Source organism: Phaenicophaeus curvirostris, chromosome 15 (genome assembly GCF_032191515.1).
Source record: "Phaenicophaeus curvirostris isolate KB17595 chromosome 15, BPBGC_Pcur_1.0, whole genome shotgun sequence".
Lineage (NCBI taxonomy): Eukaryota > Metazoa > Chordata > Aves > Cuculiformes > Cuculidae > Phaenicophaeus > Phaenicophaeus curvirostris.
The window spans coordinates 20,098,957-20,118,819 of record NC_091406.1 but is presented as its reverse complement, the minus strand read 5'-3'; the positions used below and the strand labels follow the sequence as shown (position 1 = coordinate 20,118,819).

At 62.9% G+C, this 19,863-nt stretch overlaps 2 protein-coding genes across 2 annotated transcripts in view; one reads left to right on the top strand and one right to left on the bottom strand.

Moving 5' to 3' along the window:
• The window catches only part of CXXC5 (CXXC finger protein 5), a 37,001-nt gene extending 28,287 nt beyond the window's left edge, over positions 1-8,714 (bottom strand). Inside the window, exon 1 of the mRNA XM_069869678.1 lies at positions 8,588-8,714. The gene's annotated coding sequence lies outside the window, so the exon portion shown is untranslated. The remainder of the gene's footprint in view (positions 1-8,587) is intronic.
• Positions 1-19,863, top strand: part of ZMAT2 (zinc finger matrin-type 2) — a 205,046-nt gene that overhangs the window by 13,207 nt on the left and 171,976 nt on the right. The gene's annotated exons all lie outside the window — the stretch shown is intronic.

The following is a 19,863-nucleotide window of genomic DNA, read 5'->3' as shown; positions in this document are numbered from 1 at the left end:
CGGGGACAGGGGTTCCTGAGGCAGGCGGGAGTTGGGGGTGGGGGGACACAGGAGGGCTACAGAGAGGAGACAAGAGTCTCCGGGGATAAGGAGGACAAGGGTTCTTGGGGATGGTGGGGACACAGGGCTGTGCAGGCAGAGGGACGGGGCTCCCCAATGAAGGGGGCACAGGGATGCCTGTAGGCAGGGGGAGCATAGAGCTCTGAAAACTGAGGACAGAGCCCGTGTGGATGGGGGGGAACAGGGGTCCCTGTGGACAGGGTGCTGAGGGGCCGTACAAATGAGGTGGACAAAGTCCCTGCAGATGTGCCCTTCTCAGGCCAGCCTCCTGCTGTGCCACCACGGGGGCTGCCCCCTGCCTTGGCGGCAGCGGGGGGTGCCCAAAGCCCCCCCCAGGCCAGCAGGAGGCAGGGGCCGCCCGCAGTCCCCCACGAGCTAACCGGGTATGGCAGCACAGCCCTCTCGCCCGTGAGACAGCGCACACTCGACCGCAGCCGGCACCTTGCCGTGCCAGCCTGGAATTTGCAAGCTGTCCTGATGCATTAAAGCACAAACGCCTGGCGCCCGGCTCCCAGCCCTGCTGCGGCCGCACTGGACCGTGCCCGGCCATGGCATCCCCTCCACAGGGACGCAAGGCCAGCTGTCCCCACGGGCGGCCCAAGCCACCTGCAGCATCTCCATCTTCCACATTTATTCCTCTCCCCCGCCCCAGCTTTAAATAGCACCTACAGCCGAGCAGGGAGATGTGGCCAGGCGCCCACTGCCACCACGCGAGGCGGGGGACGTTGAGGACATCAAAAGCGGAGGGTCCCCACCAGTGGCCAGCAGCACCGGTGGCAACAGGGCCCCTTCCGGTGGGCAGCACGGTGCGCAGATTCGGTGATGGGCACCGGGGAAGCCCAGATGGGCACAGACGGACAGGATGCTCCGCTCACCATCCGGGGAGGGGGTGGTCAGGCAGAGGCACAGGACCCCAAGGTGGGAGCCACAGCACCATGAGGACCACCCTGGAGAGCCGTCCAGAGACAGGTCATCCCAGCGCCTCCCTTCCCCTGCACCCAGAGCCACGCTGTACCCCTCCCCAGCTCCGCTCCCACACTGGGTGTCAGCACTCCCCAATCCCACATCTCTCACCCCAGTGCCTTCAGAGCCCCCTGCTCCCAGGGGACTCTCCAGGACCCCCCAATGCCACCCTCCCCCCGTGCCCTGTGCTGCCCCTCCAGCTCTTCCCAGCAGGCTGGGCGCACCACGGGAGCCTTGGGTCCCCGCCAAAGCTGCGGGCAGAGGGGACATCCCGCTCCCCTGTCATCAGCGCACGCTCGTCCCTCGCCCACGCTCCCAACGATGCTCTCAAATCACCGCGGGACCCAGCACCCGCCCACGGCTGCTGGCGCAGCGAGAGCTGACCTACAAAGGGACACATCCTTCCCAAGCCAGGCAGGATGGGCTCGCCCAGGCGTGCCAGCGTGGGGCAAACAGCAGCGGGATGCCCGTGGGAGGAGGGGACGGCAACAGCCGCCTGGAAGAGGAGTGTGAAGAAACGCCTCTTGCGTGCTCTGTCCGGAGCCAGTAACAAGGCCATATTTGAAATGCTTCGCATACCTCCGGTCATCAGATTAGCGAGATGCAGAAGGTAAAGCAGAGGGCAAGAGGAGCGCTCCCGGAGCAGTCGATCCTTGGCCACTCACTCCCACGGGCTTTGGGAATCAGGGAGACGTCCCTGTCCAGCAGCAGGGTGCAGGGACCCCGGGAGCGATGGGTTCCCGGGACCTACCTCCCTGGTGGGATCCCAGCCCAACATGACATGGATGCAGGATGGGAAGGTGGGGAAGAACAACCCAGCTCAGCACTCGCAGCCCCAGGTTTGGCCACCCTGGCTGCTTACAAGCCTGTTGCCACATCCCAGACACCAGCCACTCCCACCCCTCACCTCCTCATAGCCCAGGCAAGATCTGGACCTGCTAGAAGACCTTTCAATGTATAAAGGGGGCCTACAGGAAAGATAGAGGCAGACTTTCTATCAAGGCCTGTAGGGAGAGGACAAGGGGCAATGGTTTAAAACTGAATAAAGGCAGGGTTAGGTTGGACATAAGCATGAAATGTTTTAGGATGAGAGTGGTGAGACAATGGGACAGGTTGTCCAGTGAAGTTCTCAGTGTGCCGTCATTGGAAGTGTTCAAAGTCAGGCTGGATGGAGCTTTAAGGAACCTGATCTAGTGGAAGACGTCCCTAGATCTTCTGAGGGGGACGGTGGACTGGGTGATTTTTGAAGGTCTCTTCCAACCCAAACAATTCTATGAGTCCATTGAAAAGAGGCAAGACCCCACACAGCCTCCAAGCAATGTTCACAGGCACAGTTCATTTGCCCACCCTCGACCTGGACCCAAACTCAAAGACAGACCACTGCAAAGCAGAGAGCAGAGCACTAGTCTGCACAACCCATGGGCGTAAAGCTCCCTCCATCAGTCTTTGTACTAGCATCAAAGGGTCTCAAGCCATCCCCAAGACATCAACGCTTCATAGGCACAAATAGTCTTCCCCAGCCATGCTCCAGCTCCAGGAGAGGCTGGAGAGCAAGAACTCGCTTCCAAGCAGCAAGTATGCACAGCAGAGAAGAGTCTGTGGAGCATGGAGGCAGCAGAGCTGAGTGCACCTGGATCTGCAAATCCCTGGAACCCTTCAGGGTCAGCATGTTCAAGTGAGAAACCCTCAGCCATTGGGATGTTCAACCAAGAGACCTGGGACTCAGACCTGGGCACCAAACTGCTTTTCTCAGCCAGCCTCTGAGGGAGAGGAAGACGCACCAAAGCCACATGGGCAAGTCCCAGCAAAAATAAGTGAGAACTGATGACCCAGGACCCTTGGGGACACCAAGAGACCATGTGCGGTCTGAGAAGATGGAGCTGTGTTGATCATTTGGGCACAGCCAAAGACTCATAAGGGAGACTATGGGAGATTGATACTGCCCAGATATCCCTATGAAGAGCTGAAGCAGAGGATGAACTCAAGACAGGTTCTCAAAACCAAAATCGAAACACTCATCAAGCCACAGCGGCAGGCGAGACCAGGGCTTCCTTCCAACAGCAGGCAACCACCAGCAAACCAAGAGATGACCAGTCAGCAGCACCAGAGGTGACAATGCCCATCTCATCATACCAGAGCACAAACCCAACCCTCGCGCAAGCCTGGGACAACCCCAGGACGCTCAGCAAGTGCTAAGCAAATGTTTGCCAGAGTCAACTGGGCTCTTATGGGTAGCAGCACCCACCCAATACCTACTGGAGTCATCCTAAGGACCTCACAGCCTATAGGACAAGGACAGCAGTGTTCCCCAGCTCTACCACAAAGGTGACAATCAGGCCCTTGGGATGAAGCCGATCTCGGACATGACCTAGAGATGGCAGACTATGTCTCACATCATGCCCCACTGAAGAAGCGTATTGCAGCGTTGACATGGGGCAGAGCCAGTGACCTTTTCTAGTTCCCACACCTCTGCGCTGGGAGAGTGGAGATGGAAAAGCACATCCCACTCGGAAAACCAGAAAACAGCACCTTCTTTCTTTGCCACCAGTTCCAGGGTCAAGGCCAACACGTACATTCCCATGTCTGTGCCACCACACCATAGGTGTCACCCTATGGAGGCAGCGGGTCCTCATCCTCCTAGCACAAAGGATGTCCAAGCTCAGGTGATGGAAGATGCTTTGGTATGAGCAACACTGTTGGAGTATGAAGATATAAAGCTGGACCCACAGATCCCAAGGGAAGACTACAGCCCGTGATGCCTTCACAGGGTGGACACGGCAGGGTCATTATTCAAGTCCCTTTTCCATGCCATAACAACGGATGGGTGGAAGCCAAAGACACCAAAGCAGGTTCTCAAAAACCTTGTGACCTTAAAAAATCCCTTCATTCACATAATAACAGGCTGCCACCCATGTGCAGCAAGGGCTGTCAGACCATCAATGCCCTCCACCTGTATGTAAGCCAAGATGAAACCACTCCAAAGATGTTACCGGTGCATCCTCCCAGCCCTCAAGTGCCCCAAAAGGAGAGAATATCGGGCAGGGCGAGGACCCGCTCCATGACACATTCCCACCACCAGTTTTGAGATGCTGACAGACCCAAAAATGTATTTCTACCCTGGTCTTCAGGCCAGGGTAAAATGTGCCTTTTGGACTCTCCCAAAGGTGATGGGGCCCACAGGTCACTCCCAGCCACTCACGGGGGTCACGCCGTCCTGCTGCCTGACTCTCCCTACGAGAGCTCCAACACTGCAAGCATCCCAAGAGACACAGGGCACAGACTGGGACTGTGAGGCTGTTCCTCACACCCCTGCCCTGATGCTCACCCAGCAGCTTCCCCAGCACCAGGAGCCCAGGTCCCTCTAGTGAAGGCACAGTCTGTTGCAGGCCTGATCCTGCCCTGTTCCCCAAGACAGAGCCACTCCCAAGCAAGATCAAAACCACACGTTTACTCCCTTCCCAGCCAAGGCCCAGACCTTCCTGGCTGGTTGCTCATGGAGGTGGTTCCTCCTCCAACTACCTCTCTGCTCTTCCCTCCAGTCCACTCCATGCTACTGACCCCCTTCATGGAATCATGGAATGGTTTGGGTTGGAAAGGACCTCAAAGCCCATCCAGTCCCACCCCTGCCATGGGCCAGGACACCTCCCACTGGATCAGGGGCTCCAAGCCCCATCCAACCTGGCCTGGAACCCCTCCAGGGATGGGGCAGCCACCACTGCTCTGGGCAACCTGGGCCAGGGCCTCCCCACCCTCACAGCAAGACATTTCTCCCCCATGTCCATCCTAACCCTGCCCTCGGTCAGTTTAAAGCCCTTGTCCCTTGTCCTGTCACAACAGGCCTCCCTCCATCTTTCTTATCAGCCTCCTTGAGGTACTGAAGGGCCTCAGAGAGGCCTCCCCAGAGCCTCCTCTCCTCCCGGCTGAAGTGCCCCGATGCACGCAGCCTGTTCCAGCCCTCACACCGTTTCTGTGGCCACCTCTGCCCCCGCTCTCACAGGTCCCTGTCTGCCCTGGGCTGGGGACCCCAGAGCTGGACGCAGCCCCGGGGGTCTCAGCGGAGCAGAGGAGCACCCCTTCCCCTGAGCCGCTGGCCACGCTGCCAGGGATGCAGCCCAGGTGTTCCCAGTCCTCCGCAGAGCGGCTCCCAACCCGCCCGTCCCCAGGCTGTGCTGGAACTGGGGTTGCTCCCACCCAGCTGCAGGACCTTGACACCTGCCCTGGCTGAACCTCCCACCCTTCCTCCCGCCTTGGCAGGAAAATAGCTGATCCCACACCCCAGCTTCCACCAGCAGCTCCATCCCATCCCCAGCCACCGCAGCCCATCCATCCCTGTGCCTTCACCGTGGGAGGAGACACCGTTTCCCTGGGACAGTGGTTCCCATCCTCCTCCCCAGCCTGGCTGGGCTTCAAGAAGAAGGAGACACCTGGCCAGGTGAGCCCCAACCACTTCCCCGCGCAGGTTCTTGGCGGAGGGGCGGCTGCAAGGGGCAGTGGGGGCAACTGGGGGTCCACCACAGGCAGGGCAGCCCTGCAAGACCCCCCGCGCTCCCAGGAGTCAAAGTCGAATCAGGGGAAAAGGAGGGGAAAAGAAAAAACACCCAACCCTTCAGAGTGCAATATTTTAGTTGAGCAACAGAGCATGAGTAAAGGAGGGAGCTTTTCGTGGTCTGGTGAGTTTAAGCTATGAGCTGAAAGTTTAACTATTAATACACTTAATCAAGAGGTTGGTCCTACGGCCGAGCTTTGGGAAAACAAACACGACGACGGGGTGAGGGGAGGCTGGAGAGCGGCGACACCCGCTCCCACCACCCCGGGGAATGTTCCTGCTGGGGGGCAATGGGGACGGAGGGGCCGGGACCAGCCGGGGCCGGATCCAGCCTCGCCGAGCCTCCGACACCCGCAGCAGGAGGTGCCAGCGCGTGCTGGCCGAGCGCCCAGGATCCGGCCCTCCTCCCAGCCCCCCAGACAGGAGCTGGGGCAGAGGGGACAGTCTGGGGGAGAGGCTGCTGCCCCCAGCCCTGCAGCATCCCCAGCTCCTGGGCAAACAGCACCTGTCCCACCAAAACCTGCCCGGCCCCAGCCTGGCACAGTCCCAAGTGACAGTGGGAGATGCCGGTGGGCGAGGGACCCCCAGGGGATCCCCAAAACACCCTACCCTGTGTCCCCACGGCATCTCCTGTGCCTCCTGCCTTGGCTGGGGAGGACGAAGAGGGGCAGGGTGAACTCGGGGCACGGCACCCAGAGCCCCTCAGCCCTGCCTGCCCACCGGGCAGCACGGCGCTGGCTGACGACGTCCCCACAGCAAACCCGCGTCAAGGACAACTTGGCTGCTCCGGCCGCTTCCCACCGAGTGGGGAGGGGGACAGACACGGAGCACAAACACCCCCGAGCCTGCACCTCCCGGCTGGCAAAAGGGCCAAACCTCCTCCCTGCCCACGAGGCCACCAGGTCCCCGTCCGGCGCCGGACGGACCCAGCGGGGGGGCCGGGACCAACTTCTGAGCGCCACGGCTCGTCCTTTGTTACTTTGCTTTTGTTGTCACCCGCCGGCACGTCCCCATCGTCCCGTCACCGTGTCCCCCGCACGCTGCCCGACGCTGGCACCGGGCGGCACCGCTGGGGACGCGGGTAGCCGCATCCCGGGCGGCCAGGCCGGTGCCAGCGGGGGGAGCCGGGGCCACCACGCGTGGTGACACTTTTCGGGTTCGAGGCGCGGCACACGTGACGCCGCGACGGATTTGAATTCGATGCGGTGGCAGGAGCCGCAGGCAGCGCTGGGGAGGCGAGGGCTGCGTCCCCACTGCAGTCGGATGCCGGGAGCCGGGGTGCTGCTACAGAAGATGGTTCTGCGAAGCTTTCCCAGATGGCAACGTTAAGCGGAGACGGACGGACAGACGGACGGAGAAGCGTCTCCACGCCTCTGAGCGCTCCCGCGGGGGGGGGTCACCACCTCCCTTCGGGGGCTCACCGCCTCACCCCCTGCCCTCCCACCCGACCCCTCCTCGTCCCGACCCCCCGCGCCGCCGGGGAAGGGGATGCGGCTCAGCCCCCCGGGGACGGGGCGCAGCGGGGTGTCCGTCCGTCCGTCCGCAGCCCCAGGTGCGGCCCCGGCGCTGGCCGAGGGGGCCGGGGGGGGGGGGGGGGGCGGGGGGGCGGACAAAGCGGCACAAAGGGGCTGCTGACACAGCAAGGGCCCCGTTTCCAGAGAAACAAAACTTCCGCCGGCCCCGCGCCCCAGGTAGCCGGGATCGCGCATCCCCCACTTTCCGCAAATCCTGCCTCAAATCCCCCCATCCCCGGGGCGAGGCAGCGCCGCCCCCGGACCCCCGGACCCCCCCCCCCCCCCGCCCCCCGCTCCCGGGGTGCCCGGCGGGCAGCGGGGTGAAGGCTGCGGGGTGAGGGGAGCGGGCGCGCTCGGGCTCCGCGGGCAGGAGCGGGGACCAGCTTTGTTTACGCGTGGGACGGCGGTCGAACCCCCCCCCCGCCATCCTCCCCCTCCTTCTCTCCCCGATCAATCATCCCAGCAAAGAATAACCCGACCCGAACGCGCCCGGCCCCGCGCGAAGGACGCGGCGGCTGCGGTGGCGACGAGCAGCGATGAGAAAATAAAAATCTAGAGAGGGAGGGAGAAAAAAACAAAAAACCAAACCGAGGCGGCACGGATGGGATCGATCTGAGTTGGGAGCCGGGATCCCGGGGTGCGGGCACAATTCCCGGCCCCGGGAGGCGGCGGGAGCGAACGGGGCATCGCCCGGCACCGGGGGGTGTCGGGGGCGCCCTCCCCGCCGCACCGGGAGAGCGGGGGGCTCGGGGCCGGGAGCGGGGGGGGGGGGCGGCTCGGTCAGGGGAGGGGGGGACCATAAAGTTGGGCGAGTTGTTGCACATGGCTGGGCGAGCGGCGCCGCTCCCACGGGCACCGGCAGCGGCCGCGCCGGGGAGGCGAGCGCAGCCCCCGCGGGCACGGGGCGCGGCGGGGGGAGGCTCCCGCACCCCCTCCCCGCGGCCAGACCCCGCACGCCCCGCTGTCACCGGGAAACCACCGGGGGGCAGGGGTGGGGGCAGGGGGGGGGGAGGCTCACCCCATCTCACCCCCCCCCACCGCCCGGCGCGTTCCCGGGAAAGGGGACACCGGGAAAGGGGGACTCAGCCGCAGCGAGGAAAAACTTTGCCCGTTCCCCCCACCCCGGGAAGAGGCGCGGGCGGCCCCGGGCAGGCGGCCAGCCCCGCGCCCCCGCCGCGGGCAGCCGGTACCGGGCGGAGCGGGGCCGCCCCCGCCGCCCCCCGCCAAACTTTTTCCTTCCCCACCCCCCCCCCCCGCACTGCCCGTTGTTTTTTCCCTGCCGCCCCCTCCCCGCACACGCAGCCCCAACTCCGGCCGGGGCTCGGCGCCGGTGCGGGACCGCGGGGCTCGGGCAGCGGCACCGGGAGCCGGGGTGGGGGGGTGCGGGGGGGTGAAGGGGGCGCGGGCACCTGCCCGGCGCTGGGGAGAGTGGGGGGGGGGGATCGGGGGGAGCCGAGGGGAGCCGAGGCGGGCTCGGTGCTCGCCGCCGCCGCCGCACACCCACCTCCACATCGCCGCTCGCTCTGGGAGTGCGCAGCCCCCGAGCCGCGCTGCACGGCGCTGCCGCCGCCGCCGCCGCCGCTGCCCGCGGCTGCCGGCAAAACCCGGACCGGACCGGACCGCCCCGCGCTCCGCACGGCGCGCGCGCCCCCCGCCGCCCGCGCGCGCACAGACCCCCCCCCCCCCCCCCCCCCCCCGGGTCCCGAACCCCCCGCCCCTGCACGCGCCGCCCCCTCCCCAGTAATTCCCGTGACACCACCACCCCCCCAACACCCCGGGTCACATACATCCCCCGCCCCGTGCACCCCCACTCCCATTCGAATCACCCCTCCGTGCACCCCCCCGGGGCCGGCACCCCCCGTCCCTGCACACACAGCTTCCCTCCCCAGTATCCCCCCCCCCCAGCCTGTGACCCCCCCCGGGTCCCAGCACCCCCCACCCCGTGCACACTCCGCTTCCCTCCCCAGTACCCCCTCCCGCCCTATGACCCCCCCCAGGTCACAAACATCCCCCCCCCCGTGCATCCCCCCGGGTCCCAGAACTCCCCCCCCACCCAGTGCACCCCCTCGGGTCCTGGCACCCCCAGTCCCTGCCCCCCCGTACACCACCCCCCCCACTCGAATCTCCCCCCATGCACCCCCCTGAGTCCCAGACGCCCCCGGGTCCCGGCACCCCCCCCCACCCCGTGCACACTCCGCTTCCCTCCCCAGTATCCCCCCCCCAGCCTGTGACCCCGCCCGGGGCCCGGCACCCCCCGTCCCTGCACACACAGCTTCCCTCCCCAGTAACCCCCCACCCCGTGACCCCCACCCGGGTCACAGACATCCCCCCTCCCGCCCGGTGCCCACCCCCAAGATCCTGGCACCCCCAGTCCTTGCGCCCCGTTCACCGCCCCCCCCCACCCCCCGGGTCTCTCCCCCCCTCTTCCCCCCATGATCCCCTCTCGGGTCACAGACGCCACCGCCCCACCCCCTCGTGTACCCCCCGGGTCCCGGCACCCCCCACCCCGTGCACACTCCGCTTCCCTCCCCAGTACCCCCCTGCCCTATGACCCCCCCGAGGTCACAAACATCCCCCCCGGGTCCCAGAACGACAACCCGCCCGGTGCGCACCCCCTCGGGCCCTGGCACCCCCAGTCCCTGCCCCCCCTGCCCCCCCCCCCCCTCAAATCTTCCCCCCATGCACCCCCCGGGTCCCAGAGCCCCCCAGATCCCGGCACATCCCATCCCGTGCACACTCCGCTTCCCTCCCCGGTATCCCCCCTCCAGCCTGTGAGCCCCCCGGGTCCCAGAACCACCCCCCAGCCCGGTGTCGCCCCCCCCGCCCTGCGCCCTGGCACTCCTAGCCTTGTGCACCCCCAGCTCCAACCTCGTCCCTGCCCCCCGTGCAACCCCCACCCCCGGATCTCGCCCCACCTCCCCCATACTCCCCATGACCCCCCTCGGATCCTAGACCCCCTCACCCTGTGCCTCCCCCGGGTCCTGGCACCCCCAGCTGCCCCCCCAGTCCCTGTTCCCCATACACACCACCCCCCCTCCCCGGATCTCGCCCTGACCCTGTGTCCCAGAACCCCCCAGTCCGGTGCCCCCCAGCTCCTGGCATCCCCCCCGGCACCCTGTGCTCACACATCTATCCCCCCACCAATTCCCCCCCAACCCTGAGCCCACCCACCCCCAGTCACAGAATCCCCCCCTCCGTGTACCACAGCCACCCAGGACTCAGACCCACCCTCTCGGTGCCCCCCCTGGGTCCCAGACCCCCCACCACCCCGGGTCCCAGCCCCCACCCCCCCGTGCCTCCCTCCCCCCGCCTGGCAGCCCCTGCTCACCCCCCTCCGGGCTGTCCTGCTCCCCCCCATGCCTCCTCCTATCTCGCTGCTCGGCCCCCCCGATCTGTGCAGCCCCCCGGGTCTTGCCTCCCCTCACCCCAACTCTCATCCCCTGTGCCCCCCCGGGTCTCACCTCCCCCTGTCCTTTGCACCCCCCTGGGCTGCCCCACCCCCCCGTGTGCACCCCGAGACTGCCCCATGCACCCCCACCCCGGGGGTCCCCGACCCTCCCTGCCCTGTGTGACCCCCACCACTCCCTGATCCCTGCCGCTCCCCTAGATCTCACCCTCTGTGTCCCCCATACCCCCCCCCGGGTGTCACCCCACCCGTCCCCATTGCTATCACCCCGTCGTGCCCCCCTTGTCCCTGTCCAATCCGTTCCCACGGGCCTCACCCCACCGTGCCCCCCCTGCCCCGAGAGGCGACGTCCCCACGTGTGCCCCCAGGGGCGACCCCCACCCCTGAGCCGCGGGGGTGGCTCCCACCCACCCCGTGAAGCTGGAGCGCCCATCCCTCCATCCCCTCCATGAGGTGACCCCAGAGCATCCCCCATCCCTTTGTCCCCTCCATGAGGTGACCCCAGAGCATCCCCCATCCCTTTGTCCCTTGCATGAGGTGACCCCAGAGCAACCCCCATCCCTCTGTCCCCCCGTAGGGTGTCCTCCTGCATGTACCCTGTCCCTCTGTGTCCTCCGTGTGTGCCCCATCCCTATGTGTGTGCCCCTGTCGTGTAATCTATCCCTCTGTCCCCCCACGATGTGTCCACTTGCGTGTACCCCAACTCTCTGCGTCCCCTTCCTCCGTGCACCCCATCCTTGTGTCCTCTGTGGGGTGTCCTATCCCTCTGTCCCATCCATGAGGTGACCCCAGAGCATTCTCCATCCCTCTGGCCCCCCACAGGGTGTCCCCCTGCATGTACCCCATCCCGCTGTGTCCCCTCTGTGTCCCCCAGCCCTCTGCCACCCCCATGGGATGTCCCTCCCTCGTACCCCTTCCCTCTGTCCCCCCCATGATGTGTCCCATCCCTCTGTCCCCTATCGGGTGTCCCTTCTGCATACCCCAGCCCTCTGTCCCCTTGCATGCACCCCAACTCTCTCTGTACCCTTCCTCCGTGCACCCCATCCTTGTGTCCTCTGTGGGGTGTCCTATCTCTCTCTCCCCTCCATGAGGTGACCCCAGAGCGCTCACGGTCACTCTTTGTGTCCCCCTGTGTGTGCCCCGTCCCTCTGTCCCCCCACAGGGTGACACCCCCACATGTCCCCCATCCCTGTGCCGCCCCCCCATGGGATGTCCCTCCCTCGTACCCCATCCCTCTGCCCCCCCATAGTGTGTCCCACCCCTCTGTCCCCTGCGGGGTGTCCCTCCCGTGTACCCCAGCCCTCGGTCTGGCAGTGGGATGCAGAAGCAAGCATGCCCCAAGGTACTCGGGGTGCAGATGGGGGGACCCCTGGGATGCAGAGCCCCCTATCCCCATCCCACCACAAGGTCTGGAGTGCACAGGGAGCACCGTGCTGGGGCGGGGGGAAGGATCCCATCCTCGGAGCCCCTGCGCCCCACTCCTGCCCCTGCCAGGAGGGACCCTGCTGGTCCTGCCCCCGTCCAGAATAACCGGGGAGGGTGGCAGCAAACCCCAGCCCCTCAGCCCCCTGAGCTGGAACCTGCTGCCCAGCGCAATAAACCACCGATGCCCGAGTGGTCACTGGGAGAGGGGGCACAACCCCCCACCGTTTGGGGTCCCTGGGTCTGCTCAAGCTTGACCCAGAAGTTTCCTGCTCAACTTCTTGGCAGGATTTTTTGCTCCAAGGGAGGGGATTTTTTTTTCATTCCCCTATGAGGGGTGGGCACTGAGAAACGGGAGCCTTATCAAATCCACTAAACCCCCGCTCCCCAGCCGAGAGCGGCTTCCCAGGGACAAACAGCCCAAAAAAACACCACCACCCCCAATTCCCGCAGCCTTTTCGGTTGCCAGCAAAATCCCCAAAGCCTCCCGAACGCAGCAACCCTGACAGGAACGAAACTGGGTTTGTGTTGAGTTTTTTTTTTTCTTCACAGGAATGCGAAATCACTTCCCACCCCACTCCCGCCTCGGAACGAAACACAAAATGTAAGGGTGGGGGGAGGCACGGATGCGCTGTTTGTATTTGATCCACGTCTCGTTAATGATGCGCCTTTTGCATATTTAGTGCCTGGGATTTTCTAATGATGATGCTTTGGCTTCCCCAAAGTCACCCTCCCGGCTGGCAGCGGTGGAGGGGGGCACTGCCCCATCTCCAGGGTCACCCACATGCCCAGACCCGGCTGGCATCACTGCTGGGCTCTTCAGCTCATTCCTCCTCGGGTTCCCCCGCTGCTGCCATCCAGCCTCACGCCCCTCAGAAAAGGCGATGGAACAGCCTCGTGCCAGGCGCGTGGGATGTGGGTGGCACCAGTGACGCGGGAGAGGGGACAGCAATCCCACCAGCACCGGCCACGGTGACGCCAGCAACGCTGCCCGGCACATGACACCTTCGCACCCAGATTGTTTTCCCTCCCCCCTCATTCTATTTGCCCTTTTCTTGCTATTCTTAAGGACCTCAGTGTGCCCTGATCCCCTGATGCCACCTCAGAATCGTGGAATCATTAAGGTTGGAAAAACCCTCTAAGCTCACCCAGTTCAACCACCAGCCCAAAACCACTGTGCCTGCTAAACCATGTCCCCAAGTGCCATGGCCACACGGTTTGAGCCCCTCCAGGGGTGGGGACTCCACCGTTGCCCGTGAGCCACGGGGCAACGTCCCCCACAAAGACAGGGCCCGCAGTGGTCATACCCAGAGCTCACTGCCCACCAAAGGTCCTGTCTCAGCCATGGTGGGATTTCACTGCTCAGCATATTCAGGAAATTCACGGGAATGAAAATTGCCTGTAAGTCCTCTAAGAGAAGGGAAACTGAGGCACAGAGCCAAGCAGGGACTTGCTTTCAGTGGCAGCAGCAAAGCTGCTCCAGCCCAGCGCTCCCAGCAAACCTCCAGCTTCCCAGCATCAGCTGGTACCCAGGGCCCCAGCCTCGGGGAGGAGGTGTCTCCCAGTGCCCCAAAACTGGTGCATCACCAGTGCATGGGGGCAAGGTCCCTTATCAATTATAATACCCTTATGGGGGCTGGACCCTTATCCCTTGGTGTGCTGGGAGCTGGGGGGGATGGGGACGGGCACAAGGATGGGGGATGAAGGGGAAAGGGATGGGAGATGACGGGGAAAGGGATGGCAAATGAGGGGTTGGAGGTGGCCCGTGAGGGGGACAGGGATGAAGGATGAAGGCACCAGGGATGCAAAGTGAGGGGGTTGTGGACAGGGCAAACGGGACAGGGATGGAGGATGATGGGGCTGGAGGTGGAAGGTGAAGGCAACAGGGAGGGAAGTCAAGGAGAATAAGGCTGAAGGGTGAGGGGGCCAGGGACAGAGGGCAAACAGGTCAGGGCTGGAGGGTGAGGGGTGCGAGGGTGAGGGGACAGGGAGGGTGAGGGGTCAGGGATGACAGGGATGAGGATGGATGGCAAATGGGACAGGGATGGAGGGCAAGAGGGACAGAGTTGGAGGGTGACAAGGCCACAATGGAGGCCACAAGGATGGAAGGTGAGGGGCGGATGGCAAGGGGACAGGATGGCAAGGCCACCTGCAAACAGCAGCACTGCCTCTGATCTCTTCCTGAGGGAACTGGTGCCAAAATCCCCCCCACCAAGCAGGGCACTAGGATCCCACAGCGGGGCCTATGCTGAGTCCTCCCCAGCAGGGAAGCAAATTTGGAACCTCTGCCTGGCTCCAGGCGGAGGCACGTGGTTGGGAATAACTGGGACCAGGAAGACCGGGAAGCGGAGGTGATGTAGGGCAGCCCGACCTTGCAGTAGTGAGAGAGGGTCACGAAGGTCCGTGACCCCCCGGGGGACAGCAGGGCCCTGTGGGACAGCAGCTGGAGGACGGCCAAGGCTGTAGGAGTGGGAGACGTGTCCCAACAGCCTCCAGAGCACAAACGTGCTCCAAAATATCCACTTCGACCCACCCCCAACCCCATCCCTGAGCCTGGCCGCTGCCACCCAAGTGGGTTACAGAGCTGGCATTCGCTTGTCACCTCCTCCGCAATGGGTGTAGGGAACCCAAATCCAGCCAGAAGCTGTGCCAGGAGCCCAGACCTTGCTGTGGGTTTCTTTGGCCATTGAAAATGAAATGAGCCCAGATGGGGGAACTTAGTGTGACCCACCCCCAGGAAGCTGGACGAGCTCCTCTGGATGCTGTGCCAGGAGTCCCCGTCCTGGAAGGCTTGGCTCAGGCTGGCATAAGACATTGTCTTTTTTCAGAAACTTATTTGCTCCCCTTGGCCCTGATGGAACCACAAAGCTGAGCTGAGGCAGCAGGCAATTTTGGGGCATTGACCTCCCAAAGCACCCACCACGCATGGGGTCGGAGTGACCTACCAGCAGCTCGACCCCTTTGTCCCTGGCTAGGGGGCCATGGGCTTCCCCACCTTCCCAGCTCCGAGAGCCTGGAAAACCAGCCAGGGGGTGCCCCGAGCAGCACGTAGCCCTCCACCGGCCCCCACCACTAGTTAATTGAGGCTCTGTCTGTGTTAATTTTTAACCCCAGCTGTCTCCCACATGACGGGCGCTGGCCGCTGCCCGGGAACGTGTCACTCACAGCACTGGGATCTTTTCCTGGATGGGGCTGGGGGGACACAAGGATGTCCCACGGGGCTGCCGGGTCCATGTCCCCAGTGGGAGCCCAGCCTGGGTCCCCGAGGTGCTTGGGGATGGGGATGCGGGTGAGGGGCAGGAGAGAGGCACCGGCCTTTGTGGCTGGGGGGCCAGGCTGTCCCCCCTCTCCTCTGCAAACGGCAGCAGCCGCTGCCCGGGAATGTCCTGGCAGGAGGGACCCGGGCCTCAAAGCAAACAGACGCCGCGCCGGCGGCTGGGAGAAGGGCAGGAAGCCCGTTTCCCTCTGCCCTCTCCCATCCCATCCCGGCGCAGCAAGAGGGGAGCGTGGCACGGGGATCCAGGGGGCTGGCGAGCACCCCCCAGCCCGCAGCAAGGTGGCAAAGCAGGACCCCCACCCCAGTCAGCCCTTTCAGGGGGCTGAGGAGCTGCTCACACGGTGCCAAGGGACCCCACGGTCATCCCGGGGCTCGGAACACGCAGCCATGGCTGGAGAAGGGCGCGATGGGTCCTGGCCGGGTGGGCTGTGGGGCTGTGGGGCGTAGCTGCCAGCACGCCTACGTGCCAGGTGGCAGGAGAGCCACGAGGACACTCGAGCTGCAGCATTTCCACCTCCGGGGACCCTGGCAGGCATTGGGATTTTTTTTTTTTTTGAGCTGGGGATTCGCCTGGAATTCAGACGCCCACGTGGTCCAAAATAGCCTCGCTCCAACATCCGGAGCGCCCTGCAAAAGCCATCTGCCTGCGCCGGCAGGGCAGGCAGCCGCGGGGCTGGGGCACAGCGACGTGGCTCGCATCCCTTCCTGGTGGCTCCTGCTGCCTACGGCTGCTGCTGGCAGTTTCTGGAAGCGTTTCCTGAGCCCTGAACACAAGAGAGGTTCAGGCGAGTGCCATGAGGCACGGACAGGGAGGGGACACCGGTCCTGGGTCACATTAACACGGGAGTGTTCCTAGCGCCTGCAGGTTTTTGGCTCGGCTCAAGCTGCAGCTGAGCAGCCGAGTCTGGGAAGGCGCTGGTGGCAGGAGAACACCCAGCTTCAGCGCAGGGTGGTTGCCCTTCAGTGGGGAGCTCAAATGCAGAGCAAGCCAGACTCAAGCAGGGGGGAATTATTCCTGCTCTGCTCATGTCCTCACGTGTTCTGTCTCCTGGACAGTCCTGTGTCTCTATCTCAAATCCCATATCTGTTCTGTGGTGGGACAGGAGCCTTTGGGCCCACCACCTGGGCCAAGAGGACACGTGCTGCTGTCCTCGCCCTGCGGACTGTGAGATTCTTCTGGGTGATTCTCGTGGGTTCTGAGTGGGAGCTACCACCCATGAAACCCCAACTGACACCAGCATGTGTTTGCTCAGCACTCCTTGAGCTTCCTGGGGTTGGCCCAGGCTTGAGCGAGGGTTGGGTTTGAGCTCTGGTGTGACGAGATGGGCACGGTCACCTCTGGTGCTCAACGTGGTCCCTCCTCTCAAGCCCTCAGCACAGGGACTGTGGGGCTGGATGGGCCTTTCCGAACTCGTCCTGCCTGCAACAGCCATCCACCCAAACGAGTAAACGGCAACGGATCAGGGCAACCACAATTTTAGAAAGAGACATCCAAGATAAATGATTTCCCCGGGAAATATCAGAAGTTACTTATGGCAAGAGCTAATTTGGGCACGCTGGAGTCAGGAGCCGTGGAGAAAAAAAACTGTGAAAGCTGTGCTGGGCTCCTTCTCACCAGTGCGGCAGCCAGGACATCACCTCCTGCCCAGCACACCCATCTCCATGCTGCCTCCCCAGCTCTCGTCCAGACACCTTCCGAGCAGGCTGAGACGGTCTGGCAGACAAGGGATCCTTTAACAACTCCCATGGTCACGAGGCCTCTGAGAAAAGGTGCACAGTGGGTTCCTCCTCTGTGAGATCCTGCCCGGTCACATTTTGAGTCTCCTCTTCCCAGCAGAGCCATCGGAGCTGAGCCTCAACCAAGACACCTTGGACATAAGTCATAAATATCCTTCCTTCAGAAAGAACTCTCAAACACTACCCTCTCTGCTTGCGTTCATCTCCTTTGCCCAGCTCCACCACTTGAGACCTGAGGACCAATCACCCCTGACCCTTACACGCTGGAGCAGTGCCCCAGACCCACCGTGCTCCTTTCTGCTCCCACCTACTGCCCATAAAAGATGTCAGCAGCGATGTGTGATCGATGCTATTGAAAGCAGCTGACAGATCTGACTCTGTGGGTATAGGAAACGGTTCCCCCCTTGATCACCTAAACAACATCCATCATCCAGGCTGGTGCCACCTCTGCACTGATCCTGTAATGGATTGGAAGACATCAAAAGGACCCATTACATCCAGATGACTCTTCCCTCGGAAAAGAAGCTTAGGGGCTGAGCAATAACTACAAGTCTCGTTCACCACCTACAAACCCTCCAAGATCATAGAATCATGGAATGGTTTGGGTTGGAAGGGACTTCAAAGCCCATCCTGTTCCACCTCCCCTACCATGGGCAGGGACACCTCCCTCTGGATGGGGTTACTCCAAGCCCCACCCAGCCTGGCCTTGAACACCTCCAGGGATGTGGCAGCCACATCTCTGGGCAACCTGGGCCAGGGCCTCCCCACCCTCACAGCAAAACATTTCTCCCTAAGATCTCATCTCAATCTCCCCTCTTTCAGCTGAAAACTGTTCCCCTCATCCTATCCCTGCACTCCCTCATCAAAAGCCCCTTCCCAGCTTTCCTGTAGGCTCCTTGCTTCTCTCCGTGCTTCATCTTCAAGGAGCCCTTCAACATCAGAGTTCAACTACAACGGCAGCACCAAATTCTTGGGTAAGCTGAGGTGTGAAACGTCTCATCAAGATCCTCTGGGAGACACCTTGTGCAGCCACCTGAGAAGCAGGAGCATTGTGGTGTGCCCCCCAGTTTCTCCTGCTGTCAGAGAAGCCACCTCTTCACCAGGAAGCCCTCTGTGACCTGAACAGGAACATGGGTCCTTACTGGGGACCAGACAGCAGCTCCTCCCCACCACTCCATCCCACCTTGCTGCTCTGCTCCGCCAAAGGTTCCCCTGCACTCACTCACCCCCCACGCTGAGGGGAGAGCTCTGCAGCTCCCCAGGGATGTCTGGCACAGAAAGCCCCAGCGGGTGGAGATGAACTAAGTCTGAAGCTCCGACTTGTAGCTCCATCTCTTCTGGGGCAAACACAACCCAAGAAATCACGGCAAAGAGCCAGCCTAGAGTTGGATGGGAACCGACCACCATCTCCTTACCTAGGAAGACCAACTGGACTTGTCAAGAGGAAAGAAATTCATCTACATCTCACACATATGGTCTCATCCTAATGGATATGTATGAGCATAAGGGAAGAAGAATAACCTTCTGGTTAGGCTAAGGGCTTGGCAGTTGAGATTTCACGATGCTATTCTCAGCGCTGTCCACACCTTGCTCCAAGCCTTGGAAAACTCTTTATCTGTCCTCAGGCCTCACGTTTCCATCTGGAAACACGGCCAATACCTTTTTTGTGCTCGCTTTGAAGGAGAGAAGAGGGACATTGGAGACGTGTTTCCCTTGTCGGACAACTCTGGTTTTGAGTTAAAGAGAGCAGGCAGGAGAGACGGGAAGAATGAAGAGCCGAGAGGCTCTGCTGGGAAAGCTATAACACTGCCTGGAAAACTCAAACTTCAGTGGAAAGAGGGAAAAAAGTCCTTTCCCAGCAGCCTGGGGCAGCACAGCTCTTCACCTCTGATAGTCCAGAGCAAGCTGGAGCTGTCGGAGCGAGTTTTCAGCCTCACGACCCAGCCCCAGATGTTTCCTGGGCTTGATATCTTCCAGGAGGGCTGTATGGACATGCACTGCCTGAGCCAGGGGGATCGCCCAGGACGACCCCTAGGCTGCCAGCCAGGCAGGAGGCAATGGACTTGTAGTGGAAACCCACTGTTTGCCAGCAAACACGCACCTAGAAATGTGCTGCTACCTGGCCAAGGAGGATGGTGCTCACCACTGGGACCCACAGCAGCCAATGGCTTTGCCATAGATACCCCAGGGGAAGAGATGCTCCAGGTGTCCTGAGATGCTCCAGGGCCCCCAGCATGTGGCCAGGATGGAGCTGGGAGATATCACCAGCTTCCTGGAGGCAGATTAGGTGTCTCCCCACCACCTCCCCATTGCTGGGAGACACAATGTCTTGCTGTGCCCATGCTGGGCAGCATCACCCACCTCCAGCCTGGCATGGGGGTCCCATCCCTGCCCTGACACTCCCAACTTCATGGTCACCGCAGACCCACGGGTGGAGCAAGGATGTGTCTCCTCGTCCTGCCCCCTCCAGCCCCCACGCTCCCCTGATCAGGGGCTGGGATCCCGTTCCCAGGATGGAAGCCAGGACGTGCTACCTCCTCCATCTCCTCCTCCTCCTCCTCAGCCTCCTCCTGCTCCTTCCAAAGGGCATTTCTGCAGGAGCCCCAGCCCTGCAAGGAGAACACAGAGCTGCCAGAGCAGCCATAAATCCTTCCCTGCAGCCCAGGGCTCTGCCAAACTCTCCCTTCCACCCAAATTTATGGAAAGGCAGGTCCCTGCCAGCACAGCACAGTGCAATTGTGAGGTAGAACAGGCGGTGCTCGCGGCTGCAGAAAGGGCTTCTGCAGCCTCCTCCACTGACAGCCCTTCTCTTTGTCTTCCTCAGGCTGTCACCCTCACTGGCCTGGGGACAGACACATCCCTGCGCAGCCAAAGCACCCGCGGCACAGCTCGCCCCCTCCTATCCTGCTTCCCTGGGAACCTCAGCCTCTTGGGAGCA